The 15,245-nt window shown below is 52.7% G+C and overlaps 1 protein-coding gene across 6 annotated transcripts in view; it reads right to left on the reverse strand.

The window, feature by feature from the left end:
* Positions 1 to 13,410, reverse strand: part of CHST3 (carbohydrate sulfotransferase 3) — a 33,851-nt gene extending 20,441 nt beyond the window's left edge. For 3 of the 6 annotated variants that reach the window (XM_043476658.1, XM_043476656.1, XM_043476654.1), the window contains exon 1: positions 12,872 to 13,410. The gene's annotated coding sequence lies outside the window, so the exon portion shown is untranslated. Of the gene's footprint in view, positions 1 to 8,410; positions 9,936 to 12,871 lie in introns of those variants that run through there. The other 3 variants (XM_043476655.1, XM_043476652.1, XM_043476653.1) reach the window with 2 other exon arrangements.
* Between the last annotated feature and the right edge of the window lie 1,835 nt (positions 13,411 to 15,245).

A 15,245-nucleotide genomic window follows, 5' to 3' on the forward strand; every position in this document is an offset into this window, starting at 1 on the left:
CTAACGTCCGTGTTCTGAGCATGTTCAAGGTAGGCTGAGTTAAGCTGTGATGTTTGGTAGATTAGGTGTATTAAATGCATTTTCAATTTATGATGGATTTATCAGGATGCAACCTCATCATAAATCAAGGAGGATCTGTAATTCAGCCGACTCCCTTTTTTGTCTAATTTGTATGAATTGGGAGGTTTTAAAGATTCCGGCATGAGAGTTCCCTTGCCCCACACCAGACCCTCAAGTAGATTACTGAAGAGATGAGAGGGGCTGCTTTGGGGGCAGGCAGCCTCTTTACAACACTGGCCTAAAGCTAAGTTAAACTGCGCGTTTCCCCCATGTTTATAAAACTTTCTGTCCCCTCACTGCTCCCCTTTGTTTATATGTATATATGCCTAGAGACATATGTGGACCATAGGTAATCAGTTACATCTGGGTAGTAGACTGAGGGGTGATTTGTTGCTTTCTTCTCAGTATTTGCCCATTTTACTTGAATTCTGCAAGTTGAACATCTTTCATTATTACAAAAATTAAGCCACTACTTAAAAAATATAAAGCCGAGGGTCCATCTCTGTGTGGAAATACAGAAAAGGAAAGCCATTGCCCAAGGCAGGATAGTGCTGCCCAGAGGGCCACCCCTCGCCCATCCATGCCCTAGGGCTGAGCCCAGACCTCACAGGTGCCCAGCGCCCTGCCCCACATAACCATTCCCTTAGAAGAGGAGCACTGCCCCTCTCCCACGTTTCAAACCTGTCACGCTCTTAGAAGGCCCTTTGGCAGCTCCAGGTTCTCCCCGCAGCCCTTTGGACCCTGGTTGCCGCCCTCTCTTTCCTTAATCAGCTGAGAAAAGGAGGTTCCAAGAAGCTAAGTGACTTGCCTGAGGTCACCCAGCAGGAGGTACAAGGCTGTGAAGGGATGTGAAGGGCAAGGCTGCTGAAGGCCATTCTCAAGGGCTGGGCTCTCCTGGCAGCACTCATCTCTGCCCTGCGCCATTCTTAGCGCTTTCAGATTCATTTTACTGTCTGCGGTACAGCAGGGACTGAATGCCTAGGGAAAGAAGAAAGGAGGGGAGGAGCAGGGAGGAAGGGAAGGAGTACAGTCGGGCAGAGGAAAGGGGGGCGGGGAGAGGAGCACTGGGTCTCTGGTCACACTCAGGATGGGAGTGACGGATGCGCCCTATCTGTGTGAGCACCTAGGGCACTCGGAACACTCAGTCTGGCCAAGAGGCAGCATGGTCTGGTCAGATCCCCATCGCCAAGCCCTGACCCCACAGGCCCCAGCTGCAGGCCCCTGCCCAGCCAGACCAGAGGGGAGAACGGACAAGGGGCAGCCAAGAGCAGAGAGTTAATCTGGAGCCTGGAGGAGCCGCTCATGGAAGATGGGGACAACCTCGGGCTGGCTCCCTGGGGCTGCCGGGGATGAGGGATGTGAGGGCCTCCGTCTGTGCCGCGTGGGTGAATCCAGGGTGACCACTGAAGAGGAGGGGCTAGGACGTGGGCAGCCAGCACAGCTTGTAAGGGACAGCTTGTTTTATATTGGTGTGTAGCTGATTAACAGTGTTGTGATAGTTTCAGGTGGACTGCAAAGGGACTCAGCCATATATACACACATGTATCCACTCTCTCTCAAACTCCTCTCCCATCTGCGCAGCCACATAATATTGAGCAGAGACCCCTGTGCTATACGGTAGCTCCGTGTTGGTTAGCCATCTTATTTGCTTTACAGTGCTGTGTTGGTTTCTGCCATACGACGACATGAATCAGCCATAAATATACTATGTCCCCTCCCCCCGTGCCACCCCGATAGGTCATCACAGAGCACCAGGCTGAGCTCCCTGTGGTTTACCAGTTTAAATACAGCAGTGTGTACACGTCGATCGCAAGCTCCCCAACTATCTTTCCCCCCCCACCAGGCAAACCATAAGTTCTAAAACTGCACAATTTAAAAGCAGCTTATACACAAGAAACTGATAATGCTGGTTGCTTTCGTGGAAAGACCTGGGTGTCTGAGTCAGGCCTGGGAAAGAGATTTCACCACCACGTATCCTTTTGTACCTTTCCAATTTTATACCATGGGCCTGGATTACATATTTTTTTTTTTTTGGATTACATATTTTGATAAAATTTAATAAAACTAAAAAGCGGGTGCCAGTTTTCTACCTGTTGAGGGAGAGGCAAAGTTCCTTTGAGGTGAGACTCATTTTGGAAGAGTCATCTGAACAGGCTTTTGAATTTAAGCAGAGGCAAAGCCAAAATCCCATCCCAGAAGGAAAACTTGGGGGCGGTGAGAAGCAGAACTACCCGTACAGCTGAACTTAACAGTCTGCTTTCTCTGTGAGAAAAGTGACAACTCTCCAGTAGTTATTACTGTAGTGACTGGGCCCGAGACTGACAAGATGGGAGGGACTGGCTTGGGTCCCCTCCCTCCTGGGCGGAGAGGAAGTGTCAGGAGGAGCCGCCCTGCAGAGGTGGAGTCCTGGGGGATTCCCAGACACCCCTGGGGAGGGCAAGTAGACTTGTGCTCACCACGTGGGCCTTGGGCATTAAAGGGGACAACCTCTTTAGGTTGCAACCCCTCAAGTTTGCAGACCCCGCAGACCTCTGGGAATGTGGCACCTGTCTGCTGAGAGCAAGGCAGGGGGTCACATGCTGGGAAATCACCGAGGCCAGGCCTCTGGGGGAGGCCTCTTGTTGCCTGGCCCTTCCACAAGCAGGCAGTGTCAGGGCCAGGGTGGGGCTGGCACTCAAGCAGAGAAGGAACCTGCTCCCCTCCAAAGCCTGGGGAGAAGCTCTATGGCTTCAACAGTGCTCCCAGAGAAATAGTGACTCACGGCCCAAGGGAAATCAGAGCTTTTCTCACCCCAGAGGTAACTTGTCCTACAACACCGGGATCTGGTGATGACAGATGAATCAGAAATACTAGTCTGAGAACAGCCAGCCTGTGCGGCTCAGTGTCAGAGGGCACGCTAACCCCTCCCTCCTCCCGTCCGTCTCTTAGCAAAGGGGAGACTTACGAGTCTCAGTTCCTCCCTTTTCCGGCCAAAGGAGTTCCAGTGCACCAGAAAACTTCTCTAAGCCTCAGCGTCCTAACCTGTGAAGTGGGGAGAACTGTGCCCCCCTAGCCAGGTCGTGGTGTGGGTGAGAGGGTGCCACTCAACACAGGGCCGGCCACCAGCCCCTCCTGCTGGCCGGGAGGGCGTGGGGAGTGGCAGCAGCCGCGGCAGCCTGGCATCCTGCACCGTGGACTGGGCTCAGGAAGCTGGCACTCGCCCCTCTCCTGACTCATACTCCTTTTCCAGGTCAGGCCCACCAAAACCAGGACAGACACACACACCCGCCCCCGCCCCGAGCCCCTTCCAGTGGGGAGAGTCTCACCCCAAACGGCCACATCAGCAGGGTTTGCTTGGCCAAGGAACCTGGGAGCTCTCTGTTACCTCTTAAATACATCCACAACCTCCAACAAGCTCTGGGGAGTGACCTACACTCTTAAGATGAAAATTCTCCTGGAATTTCCTGTCTGTACTGCATCATTTGGCAGACATAGGTTCGGTACACCCCACCTTCTGTGATTCTCCAGTGGCTTTACTTGAGTCTGGAGTGGCTAAGTACATCTGGAATAGGAGAACCAAGGGTTTGAAGTCTGGCTGTGTGACCTTAGACAAGTCACCTAGCCTTCTGGGCCTCAGGGATGGCATCTATAAAATGGGGCTGCTTCATGCAATCAGATTGACACAAATAAATCACTTAACCTGAGGATGCCTAGTACATAAAAAGCTTTCAGATACTCAGCTGTACCTTCCAAGAAGGCAGAGGCTGCTGGCACCTGGCATAGTGCTGGGCACACAGCTCAACCAGGCTTTACTTTTAAAAAGTGATTCCAGTGGAATAGCAGGCACCATTCTTAAGGGAAAAGCAGCTCTAAAACTTCAACCCAGCAGTCTCTTCCCACCCAAGATTCCAGTCGGAGGCTTGGCATGGAGGCCCTTTTGGAAGCTCTTCATGCCCATCATCACTTCCAGAAGCTCCTGCCTCATCCAGGTTTATGAGTGGGGTGGGGTGGAAGGGGGGCAGTGGGAAGATGGGAGACAGAGGTTGGGGAGAACTCAGGGCAGGAAGCCGGGGAGCTGACCTGGCCCTGCTACCTAGGTGTGAGGGACCCCTTGCAGGGCTCTGGGCACAAGAACGGGCAGGTGGGCAGCAGACAGCAAAACTCAGTGATGTCATGTTTTCCCAGAATGACTCAACAGCTTGTCCCTGGGCTCTGAATGGTGAGCTCTGTGCTGTGGCCTCGGGGCATCCTCATCTCCTTGCCTTCCAGGCTTGCCTGAATCTTTCCTTCCCTGTTACCACCCTCTCCCAACGTAGGGACCCATGGCTATACCACCCATGCTCTGCTTCTGGCTGTGACCCCCCAGCCCAGGGGATGTCCCCATGCTGCCTTAGTCATGTCTCTCTAATCTCCATGTTGAAGAAAGACCTAAGTGCCAGACAGACCTGCATTTCATTACTGCCTCTGCTTCTACCTGGCCGAGTGACTTTGGGCAGGTTACCCTACCTCTCTGAGTCTCAGTTGCCTCATCTATAAAATGGAGGCAGTGCTAGTAATTTTGCTAGGTTGTATTAGTTGTAGGTTGCTTAGTAAGAAGGTTTGTAAAGTGATTGGCATACAGCAGGGGTTTAGCAAACAGAAATCTTGACCTCCAAAGGCCTCTATGATCTGACCTCAATTTACTTTGCTAGTTGCTTAAAAAAAAAAAAAAAGGATAATAGATCACTCTTCATTTTATTCTCCTATCACCCCCATGTAGTGGATACTTTTAGTATCTCCATTTTACAGATGAGCAAAGTGAGGCACAGAGAGGCTAAGCAGCTTGGCCATGGTCACACAGCAATAAGTGGGGATTGAGGTTCCTCATGCAGACAGCCTGGCTCCAGAGCTTGCACGTGTAACCAACTCCTCCCTGCCTCTTTTCTCTCTCTCGCTTTCCATCTCTCTTCTTCGTCCACCCTACAAGTTGCAGTTCAGTCCAGCTAGGTTCCTCACCTACCTATGCACTCGATCTGAACGTTCCCATACCTGTGCTTTTTGCCCAGGTTCCCTTCTTGGTGCTGGGAGCCCACCTGTTCCATGCAGCCATCCCCAAGTCCTCCCTCATGTCCACCTTTGTGGGCTCATTGCTGTTGGACTCCAAGGTGGTTATTTGTGCCCAGGTGTCCTGTCCTCTTCTAGCCTGGAGGCACCTTCCGCCCGTCATGGTGTCAGGCATGAGCAGGCACCCAAGACAGGTGATGCCCTGGCCAGGGCACCACACGTGTGCTCCCTGGGTGGCGTGGAGGGGAGCCCAGCACTAAGAGCCCTACTTCTTCTGCAAGGACAGCTCAAAGGCTGCAACTGGAACCACCCCCAGGAGGCAGCCTGCCAGCTGGGCTTCTGTCACTCTGCTCAGGGAAAAGGGCTCACTCATGGGGGCCTCTGCTGCCAGGAGGGTTGGGTTTGAGACCCAGAAGAGGATGAATGGATGTCCGTCCAGAGAGGGGAAAGGACTGAGAACCGCGTGCTGGTGGGGTTGAGTAGTGGGCCCACAGTGCACAGTCCGCCTAACTCGAAAGGGTCTCTTGGAGGGTTTCAGGCCCATCCTCGGGATCCCAGCCCAGTGCCCACAGGGTAGTGACCACAAGAGGCCATCTACCCAGGGTCCCACTCTCCCATCCCCTCCTGGTCCCATACAGGGCCTCTGGTCCACATCAGCTGCCCTCTCCCACTCACTATGACTCCCACCACCTCTGGCCAGACTCAGATCACTCCCTATCAGCAGCGTCCTCTCCTGGGAGCCTGGGCACTGTCCCATGCCTCCTTCCTCGTGGGGCCCAGTGTCACACCCATCATTTGTGTTCCCCAGTCAGGCATGCTTGCCCGGGGGCTGCACTAAACACTGGAGATACAGGAGAACAAGGCAGACTCTGTCCGGCTCACAGAGCTCACTGCCCGGTGGAGACCACAGACCATGAAAGCAGCTGGGGCAACAGAGCAAGGCAGAGTGTGAGGATGGGGACGTGCAGGCAGCCACAGAGAGGGCCACTGACCGAGGCTTCTAGAAGGAGACATCTAAGCTGAGGCCTGAGGGTGAAGGGAGCTGGCCGTGAGAAAAGAAGGAAGGAGACAGTGTTGTAACTAGCGTGTACCCTGCGCACAGTAACGAGAGGACTGTCCTGCTGAGCCGTTACGCCCCTCCAGTCGAGGCCCCAGCAGGACGGATACACCCAGGGTCAGGAGCACTGACTCTGGAGTGAGGCAGCAGCGGGGTCCCCACAACTGCTCCGTCTGTCTGGTTCTGTCTGCCAGTCTATACAGCGGTGATCACACGGGACCTACCGCCAGAGCTTCCAGTGAGAACTCTGAATGTGGGCCCAGACAGCACTAATTAAGCAGAGGGTGTGCAGTTAGCTGTTAGCACCAGTTATCTCCTTTGTCCTCAGCCCCAAGGCACCTGGACCAGATGCAGGAGGTGGAAAAGTGAAAGGAAAGTGGTATCTGTCAAAGGAAGAAGAGGACAGGGTCCTGACCTCTGTGGTCACAGAGGCTTTTATTTCTTCATCCTGTGAGGATAACTCCCCCTTCCTGGTTCCAGGTTTGCAATAATCTTGGGCCTCTTCAGGCCTGTCTGTCCTAACCCTGCAGATTCAGGGCTCTGGCCTCCACCTCAGAAGTTGTGAAATTCTTCGCTGAAAATCGGTGCAATCTCAGCCATGGGAGTGGCCCAGTTTGTTTTCAAAATATTTCTTCTGATAGCACTATTTTAGCTCAGACATGTTAGCACTTTGCAGAATCCTGCAGATGGCGAGGCAGCTGGAGCGGAGGGGAGGAGGGAGGCAGGGAAGAGAGTGGGAGAGGCCCCGGGCCAGAGCTCAGGTAGCTGCAGGGGCCCGCCTGGGCGTGGGTGTCACGCGGCATGCTCGGACAGGCGCACACAGGACGGGGTCGGGCCAGCCTATAGTGGTGGGCTTTCAACTGTTTAAGCTGTGGAGCCTTCTTATGAACCAGAACTTTCCTAGGAAACCCAATATATAGAACAGATAAGTGGGGGAGAGCCTGGAACCCCCCTCCGTCAGGCTTCTGAGGGGTCCTTATTGAACTCCGGGGCTCCATGGAACCCAGTTTGAAAACTGATGCTGCTAAAGGAATCATACCCTTCTCTGGGGGAGTTAGTGCCCACATTGTTCTAAAATAAAGATCTTCCTAAGGGAAAGTGAAATGATCTTTCTAATAAATTCTAATTCAGGCCTAGTACAGAGAATGCCACGCATCCTGAGAACCAGGACTCAGAAAGTGCAAAGTGATTGATCCCATTCGCTGACAAGTTTGTGAGCACCTCTTGTGCCCTTGGGCCTGAGTGTCTGGGGCAGAGAGTATGTGGTGAGCAATAGTTAGGGCACATTTCTAAACTCCTCACAGATACAAATTCATTTATAGCCCTATTACTTACAACCTATTACCATCCCCTCTTTTCTAGGAAACTAAGGCCCAGAGAGGTTAAGTAACTTATCCAAGGTCACACAGCTACTAAGCCATACAGAGGGCATTCTGGCTTTAGAAGATGTACTCTTCACTATCTCATAATTTGTCTTTTGGGATGAGTGCATCCCTGTGCTCATCTTTCTCTCTCTCTCTCTCTCTCTCTGTGTATGTGTGAGTGTACTCTGGTCCATGGTGATTTGTGTTAATCTGTGAGTATGTGGGTGTGCAGTCTCTTTTCCAGCAAGACTGCAAGCCACAGGGCTTACCCCTTAACTTCCCTCTCAGAAGCCTGGCAACAACAGGACAAAGGGCTCCGGCGTAGGGGCAGGACCAGAGTCTAGGGGTGGTGCCCATTCCCCAGATCCCAGGGGGTTCAGTTTGCTGACCTGGCAGGTATAGCCACAACAGTGGGAAGCACCCCCTCCTCCGGCCACTCCCTGTGATTGAAGTGTAGCCCTGAACTGGCGGTCCCACCGGGGAGCTACCCCTATCCTAGCACCCTGGTTCTTCCCTTCTTACTGGGCGCTGGGTTTAGAGTGGGTCAGCTGGATCAAAGGAAAGTATTAATGTATCACGAGTTTACTTCCTACCCACCAGACAGAGAAACTTACAAGAGCGCTTGAGTCTCTTGAAAACACTGTTGTGAACTCACACCACCAGCACCCTAAACAGGGCCTAAGCTGATAGAACTCTGCTCAAAAGCAAAGACCTCTGACATGCTGGTTAGTCCAGGAAGCCCCACAATATAAACGGGGTTTTGAGGGTTTCTTCACATGTGAGCCCACTTGGAGAAAATCAGCTTTGCTCGATCCACTCTAAGCTGACGATTAAGATGCAAAGCTTCCTTAGATGCCACAAAATTGGAAAAAGCCCCACCATTCTTCATCATCAAAGTCAAACTCACCAAGAGAGACCACCCTGACTCCCTGAGCAGGGCGGAGGCCGGGGGACTTGCTCAGACGGAGCAGGGCTGTGCCGGAGCCTCGGGCGGTCTCCTCTCCCACAAGCTCCTGTTGTCCCCAGCCACCAGCGTCCCAGCGTCCCACAGCACAAGGACAGGCCAGAGGTGGGGGTGTTCCCTGACTTTTGAGGCTCCCAAAGGCAAGGAGGAGGGGCTGGACAGGGCAGAGGCAGGAAGGAGGGACCTGGTGAGGCAGCCAGGGAGCCAGGTGTAAGCACAGAGGCCAAGACAGAGCTTCCCAGGCCAGCTGTTTACTTGCGGCATTCAGGAGAGGCTGAGCTGGGGACTAACTGACTTATTTATTTTCTACACTTTTCCCTTCAAATCCTTTTCAGAGAGACTTCTGGAATTCCCCTGATAAATTTCCCAGAGCGCGAACAACCACGGTCCCTCAGCACACAGCCATCTTTGTGGGGCAGGAGGCTAAGGGGAGGCACGGAGGTGGGGAGAGGCACAGAGAAGGAGCGATGGGCCGTAGAGACCTGAAGTTTCTGGTGCTCAGGGGCTCCCATGGCCTGCATGCCCCTTCTTCCGAGCTTGCAGAAGCAGGGATGTGCTGGGGTGTGCAGGAGCAACTGCCGTATTTAGGTCGATGAAGATGAAGGCGGAGACCTTCAAGCACAGAACAGACTGTCCAGCCTGCCAGGGGCCACAAGCCATGGAGTCTGCAAGCTCAGAGCAGCAGGGCAGGCAGCGTACTACCACCTGTTTAAGCATCAGACAAGAAAAGGGGACAGGTATTTCTGTTTGAAGAATGAAAAGGAGAGCTGTTTTCCTTTCCTCCTGCGTGACCTCCTGCGTGAAGGGCAGAGGCCCGTCTGAGCATTTCCCCATGACTGATACCTTGGCTCCCTGCTTTATCACTTTCCAACAGAGGCGCTCACAGCCGCTCCCTGGTCTTCACCCATCCTCTGACAAAGTTCCTAAGTTACCTCCGTGTGTCACACACTGGGATGGAGCCAGGGGACAAAGATGAATAGCCCCACCCTTTGGATGGGGCAGCGTCTCCCCACGCCCAGTCTCCCAGCTTCCATCCTGGACAGTGAGTCCACGCCGCAGTCAAAGGGAGAAGGCTCCAATATCTATGCAGCTCAGCACTGCAAAGGCTTTGGCACTCACCCAGGTGGGTTTACTGTGGAAGGTGGGCAAGGCCAGCTGGGCTGTGCTTATCCTCTGCTCCTTGTTTAAGGTTGCCAGCTTTCCCCATACCATGAACACCTGTATCAGAGGCACTGGGGGTAGAGACGGGGGTGGGCAGAGCTGTGGCGACTCTGCCCCAGCAGGGGTACCCCCCTCTCAGCCCTGGGGCTAGGGAGATAGAGTACCAACCAGGCAGAGAACACAGCTGTCGCTAAGTGCCTGGAAGGGAGTCCTGAAGGCAGCATAACTCACATCTGTTGTTGTTTAGTCGCCAAGTCATGTCTGACTCTGTGACCCCATGAACTGCAGCATGCCAGGCTTGCCTGTCCTTCACTATCTCCTGGAGTTTGTTCAGATTCATGTTCATTGAGTTGGTGATGCTATCTAACCACCTCATCCCCTGCTGCCCTCTTCTCCTTTTGCTTTCAGTCTTTCCTGGCAGTAGGGTCTTTTCCAATGAGTTGGTTCTTCGCATCAGGTGGCCAAAGTATTGGAGCTTCAGCATCAGTCCTTCCAATGAATATTCAGGACTGATTTCCTTTAAGATGGATTGGTTTGATCTCCTTGCTGTCCAAGGGACTCTCAACTTGCACTTCCTTCTTAGCTTTGTGACCTTGGGCAGCCACTGCACCTCTCTGAGCCTCATCTCCTCATCTGCAAAGTGGAACGATAACTACTGTCCCTCTGTGGGGCTTCTGTGAGAAAGCATAAGCTGGGGACCAGATGAGCCATGTGGTTATCACAGCCCCGGCTGTCTCAGCTCCGCCTATCCATCTCTCCTGAGGACCAGACAGTGCCATGGAGTGTAGCTCTCTTGGGGGTGTGTGTAGGGGAGGGGAGAAGAACCTGCCCCTGGATATTCAAGTGAGGGCCAATTTTCCTGTGTAATAGGAAAAGACCAGAGGGGGAAAGAACATAGTAATCCATTTGATGATGTTTACCTGACAATTTCTCCCAAACTTGTGACTTGTATGGTCACAGTGGTAGCTTTGTCCCCACTTCTCAGATAAGCAATGAATCATCTCTCACTGGAATTACCCTCATATCTCCCCCACAGTCACTCCCAGGCCCCCACTGTTTCCTGACTCCAGATGCATATGGAAGGCTCTGGCAGCCTGGTGCCACCTAGCCTTTGATTTCCATGACCCATGGTATAAGCCAGGTTGGGCAGAGTGTATATAAAAAGAAGACTCTAGTCAGGGGCCCCAGGACCCAGTAAGTGCATCAGTGTTGCTTCCCTGTTGCTATGGGGAACCAGTTAGGGACCTTAGAGGCAGCTGGGCGTGGTGGAAACAGCATGGGTTCCTGAGTCAGACTGTCCAGTTTCAAATCCTGGCTTTGTTCCCTCACCAGCTGTGTGACCCCCAAAACGTTACTTAACTTTTCTGAACCTCAGTTTCGTAATCTGAAAATGGTGATAAAATGCTGTTTATCGGGATGTAAAATCTTACTGAGGTAATGTAGAGCTTGTGATTCACAGAAGACATAATTAAGGTGGAAAGGTGATATTGGGACGGGACTGGCTGCAGTGTTCCACCTGAAATTGGGGGTGGCCAAGCCCAGATCACTCGCTCGTCTGGGACCATATTCCTGGGTGCTGCCTACAAACTTTGCTAATTTCAGCATTAAAACCATTTAGATGCTTGAAATGTACACCAAACCTAGGGACAAAGGGGTGAGGGTGGGGGTGGGGAATGACACATTTCCTTGTGATTACATGGCCAAGTCGCCACCACATCCTTGCATGTTCCCAATTCCATGCCAGTAGGGAATCAGTCCCAAGATTGCTTGCAATCCCAGTTCCGGGAACATGAGATGTTTCCACTCCTCTGGGAAGCTCATGCCAGCTGGTGCAGAGGAACCTACCCAATACTCAGTACAGGGACTGTGACCACCCCTCCACCTGCTGCCACCACAGAACCAGGCCATTGCTGCAGGATCCAGCTCCTGGACCCTTCATGAGAACTCATCTCCTTCCAGGCCAGTAGGAGCCAGGAAGAAGATCCCACACACTCCCAGCTTAGCCAGATGCAGACATGGAGCCTTTCTTACTGCGCCTCTTAGGGAAGCAGAGGCCAATGTTGAAACTCAAGTCTCTAGTGCCAGCCCACAGGGCACAATGGAATGGCTGCTTGGGCTAAACGGATCAAGCAGGGCTCCCTGGAACCACTCAGGGCCCCGTCCTCTGCAGAAAAACCACTTCCAACCCAGCTGAGGCCACCTGGCTTGGCTCATAGAATGTCCCTAACACATATAAATTATGGGTGTCATTGTTCGACAGACAACTATTTATTGAGTACCAGTGATGTGCTTGGCACTGTACTAGATCCAGGACAACCTTTGAAACATCTTGGAGTCCCAGGACACCAGGGCATCCAAAATCAGATACAACTTCAGGTGCTGTGAAAATACATGACTTTAGGAGCGCCATGCTTTCTCCGTGAACTGAGTCTTAAACATTCCCTACCACGTTTTACACACACAGGGCTAGAATCTCCTCAGCCCATCGCCTGGAAGTCGCTATGAGGAAGCACATCCGCTCGGGGGAAGGGTCTGTGCTTCCCTCTCAGGCCCTGGCACTGCCACCAGCCAGCTGTCCAGGGCATCACCGCCTGCCAGTCTTTTCTGCCCACAGACCCTAACACTGGCGGGTCTGAGTTTATGAATCACTCCCTCCTTTCTCCTGGCCTCGCCTCCGGAAGGACGGCGCACACCCAGACACATCACCCAGACACCGAGTTTCCACACCAAACTCACTCCTGACGAACCCGGAGAGCCGACTGCACTGTCTGATTTCTCCTCCCCACTCCGCAGTCAGCCTCGAGCGAGGTCCGGGCCACGACTTTTCAAAGCCACGGCAGCCCCTCTCCTGGCCAGTCTTGCTTTGGGGACGCCTCACTGTGGGGCAGCAGACAAAGACAGTGAATTTACTTGAGGGCTGGAGGACATGCTTGGTGTAAAAGATCCAAACGTTCACACTCCCAGAATTGTACAGTCGGGCTGAAGCGGTCGGTGTGGCGTGCGCGCGTTGCCTGTGGCTCGATGGGTGATGAACTGTGCCTATCAGGCAGTTGCGAATCTGGGTGCAGTGGGTCTGGAGGTGTGGGTGCCTGCGTGGAACTTGCCCCGAGCCAAGAACTCCCTCTCCCACCTTCGCTTTCTTCCCCTCTTCTTCCAAAGTTTGGCGCGCGCGCCCGATCAGGGATGGTGGGGGTGTGCACCACTGGGCCACCTCTCCCGAGCCCCGGCGGTCGCCCTACTTACCCCGCCACGGAGCCTCCTCCAGCGGGGGCGGATCCGACTCTCCGAGGCTAGGGTCCGGCGCCGGCAGCATCCGCCCGCAACTTTGCCCTCCTCCCGGCAGGACCAGGCAGAAGCGGCTCTGGGCCTCCAGTGCCCTCGTGGCCCCGGCTCGGCGCGCCGCCCCCGGGGGGACAGCAGCGGGGAGGAAAGGAGGCGCAGCCCCGCCGGTTCGCACGCCGGGCGGAAAGCGGCGCCAGGCGGGCGCCGTCCTGCGCAGCGAGCAAGCGGTCCTGCCTGGCTCCCTCCCCGCTCGGCCGGAGTCGGCGAGCGGCCGGCAGCGGCGGCAGATTCCTGAACCGCGTCCAAGGCGCCTGGGGAGCCCTCCTCCTCCTCCTCCTCTTCTTCCTCACCCCACCCAGCTCCCACCCCTGCGCCCCAGCAACTTGGGAAACGTTGGCGAAGTTGGCGCAGCTCTGGCTGCGCGACGGGCCTCTGGGTGGAAGCGAGGGAGGAGAGGGAGGAGCTGACGGGGTGGGCGGCCCTCGCCCCAGCCCCTGGGGAACTGCGCTCCGCCGGACCCTTCCGTGGGTCTTTGTTCCCAGTGCTGCGCCTCAGCCCGCCTCTCCCCTGGGACTCTTCAAAGACGCTGGGAGCCCTCCTCGCTCCCCGAGAGGCTGGGAAGGGCTCCCCTCGGGGGCGGGGAGGGGCGGGGGAGGGGGCCTGGAGTTCCTCGTGGCTTCACCCTGCCAGAGCCCCTCAAGCCCTTCCGGCCTCCCATCCTATTGAATCAGAGTCCTTCTAAACCTACGTTCCCTTTTGAGTTTATGATTAATGTGTCTATCCCAAACTTTATTCCCTTTCTTTTCCCCTCTGAATTCAGCCCAGTGCTAACCGAACACTCATCAGCCAGGGTCAGATGCCTAAAAATTGCTGCTGTTGAGAACATTGTTAATGTACTGCGGTTGCTGTTGTGAATAACATTGTTAATGTACTAGAATTGCTATTATTGATGTCGTTAATGTATACACTCGGGTGGTTTCTCCAGGGCAAGATAAGTTAACAGACCCCTGAGTCCTGGACCACCTGGCCAGAGGTGGTCCTGACTCTCAGGACCTGAATGTCCCGGAAAGTACAGGGAACTATATTCAATATCTTGTAATAACCTATAATGGAAAAGAATCTGAAAAAGAATATATATATATATATATGTATAAACACACACATACATATACACATATTTGTATAACTGAATCATCTTTATACCTGAAACGAACACATTGTCAATTGACTACACATCAACTTAAAGAAAGGTTAAAAAATGTCACAGAAAAAGTCCCAAGATGATGATTAATCCCAGGCTCTTTGTTGTTCTGCTTTATAACCCCCCTGCCCCCCGCAAAGACCAAGTGGAATTGATCTTGTCCCCATCTCCTTTGCTGAGTGCCCTGCAGACAAACCCGGTGCTTCCTTTCACCACAGCCTGGCATAGGTATGTTGGCCTTGCTGCTTGTTGAGTGAGCAGACCTGAGTTTGATTCAGTAACAGTTTTTGACCATCAGGAAGGGACCACCAACTGGAACTGTTTTGTAAAAGGGAAGGAAAATGGCTTGAATTTCTTTGTGTATAGGCTTTTATGCTGTTGTATCAAAGTGAGCCTTTTGGAACTGATCGGGCTTTCAGCCTTTTGGAATTGGTTTGTTGTTTATCTTTGTGTGTGTGTGTATTTGTGTTAGAGAAGGTGCACTATTTTAATTGATGGACATGGCAAACATAAATTCAGTACCTAAAAACAGCCCTTTAGGATGCATCCTGCAAAACTGGACCAGCTTTTAGTTCTGATTCCATGACTAAAGCCAAAATTATTATTATTGGTAACAATGTGTGACCACAATGTTCTTTAGACTCTGGAGAAAAATGTCGGAGGTTGGGCTCATTTGACAGTTCAAAACTAATTGTGCCAGCTTGATAAAACATCTTTTCAGAATTCTGACCCTAAGGGAACAAGTTCTAGGAGGAACTTGCTTTTCTCTCCCTGTGCCTTGAGATATGAATATTCTACCAGGGCCCTCAGGACTCCTGTCTTATCTAGACATCTCCAATTCCTGAAACTGACAGGAAAAATGGGGTTAGGGGGAGGCCTTTTTAAACTTAACTTACTCCGACTGTTAGCTATAAACTGTTAGTTATAAACTAGTGAGTTTTATATTGTAATACCTGATTCACAACTAAGTTAAAATGAAGCTATGAGATCTCTAGTTGTGTCTGTCTGTATGTCTGTGTGTACCTTATACATATGATGTATCTCTATTTACAGACCTTATTAACAAAATTAATGAGCTCTATTTAATTGGCTTAAAAGGAATTAAGCATTACATAAATTCTCAGAAATATAAAA

Source organism: Cervus canadensis, chromosome 8, assembly GCF_019320065.1.
Source record: "Cervus canadensis isolate Bull #8, Minnesota chromosome 8, ASM1932006v1, whole genome shotgun sequence".
Lineage (NCBI taxonomy): Eukaryota > Metazoa > Chordata > Mammalia > Artiodactyla > Cervidae > Cervus > Cervus canadensis.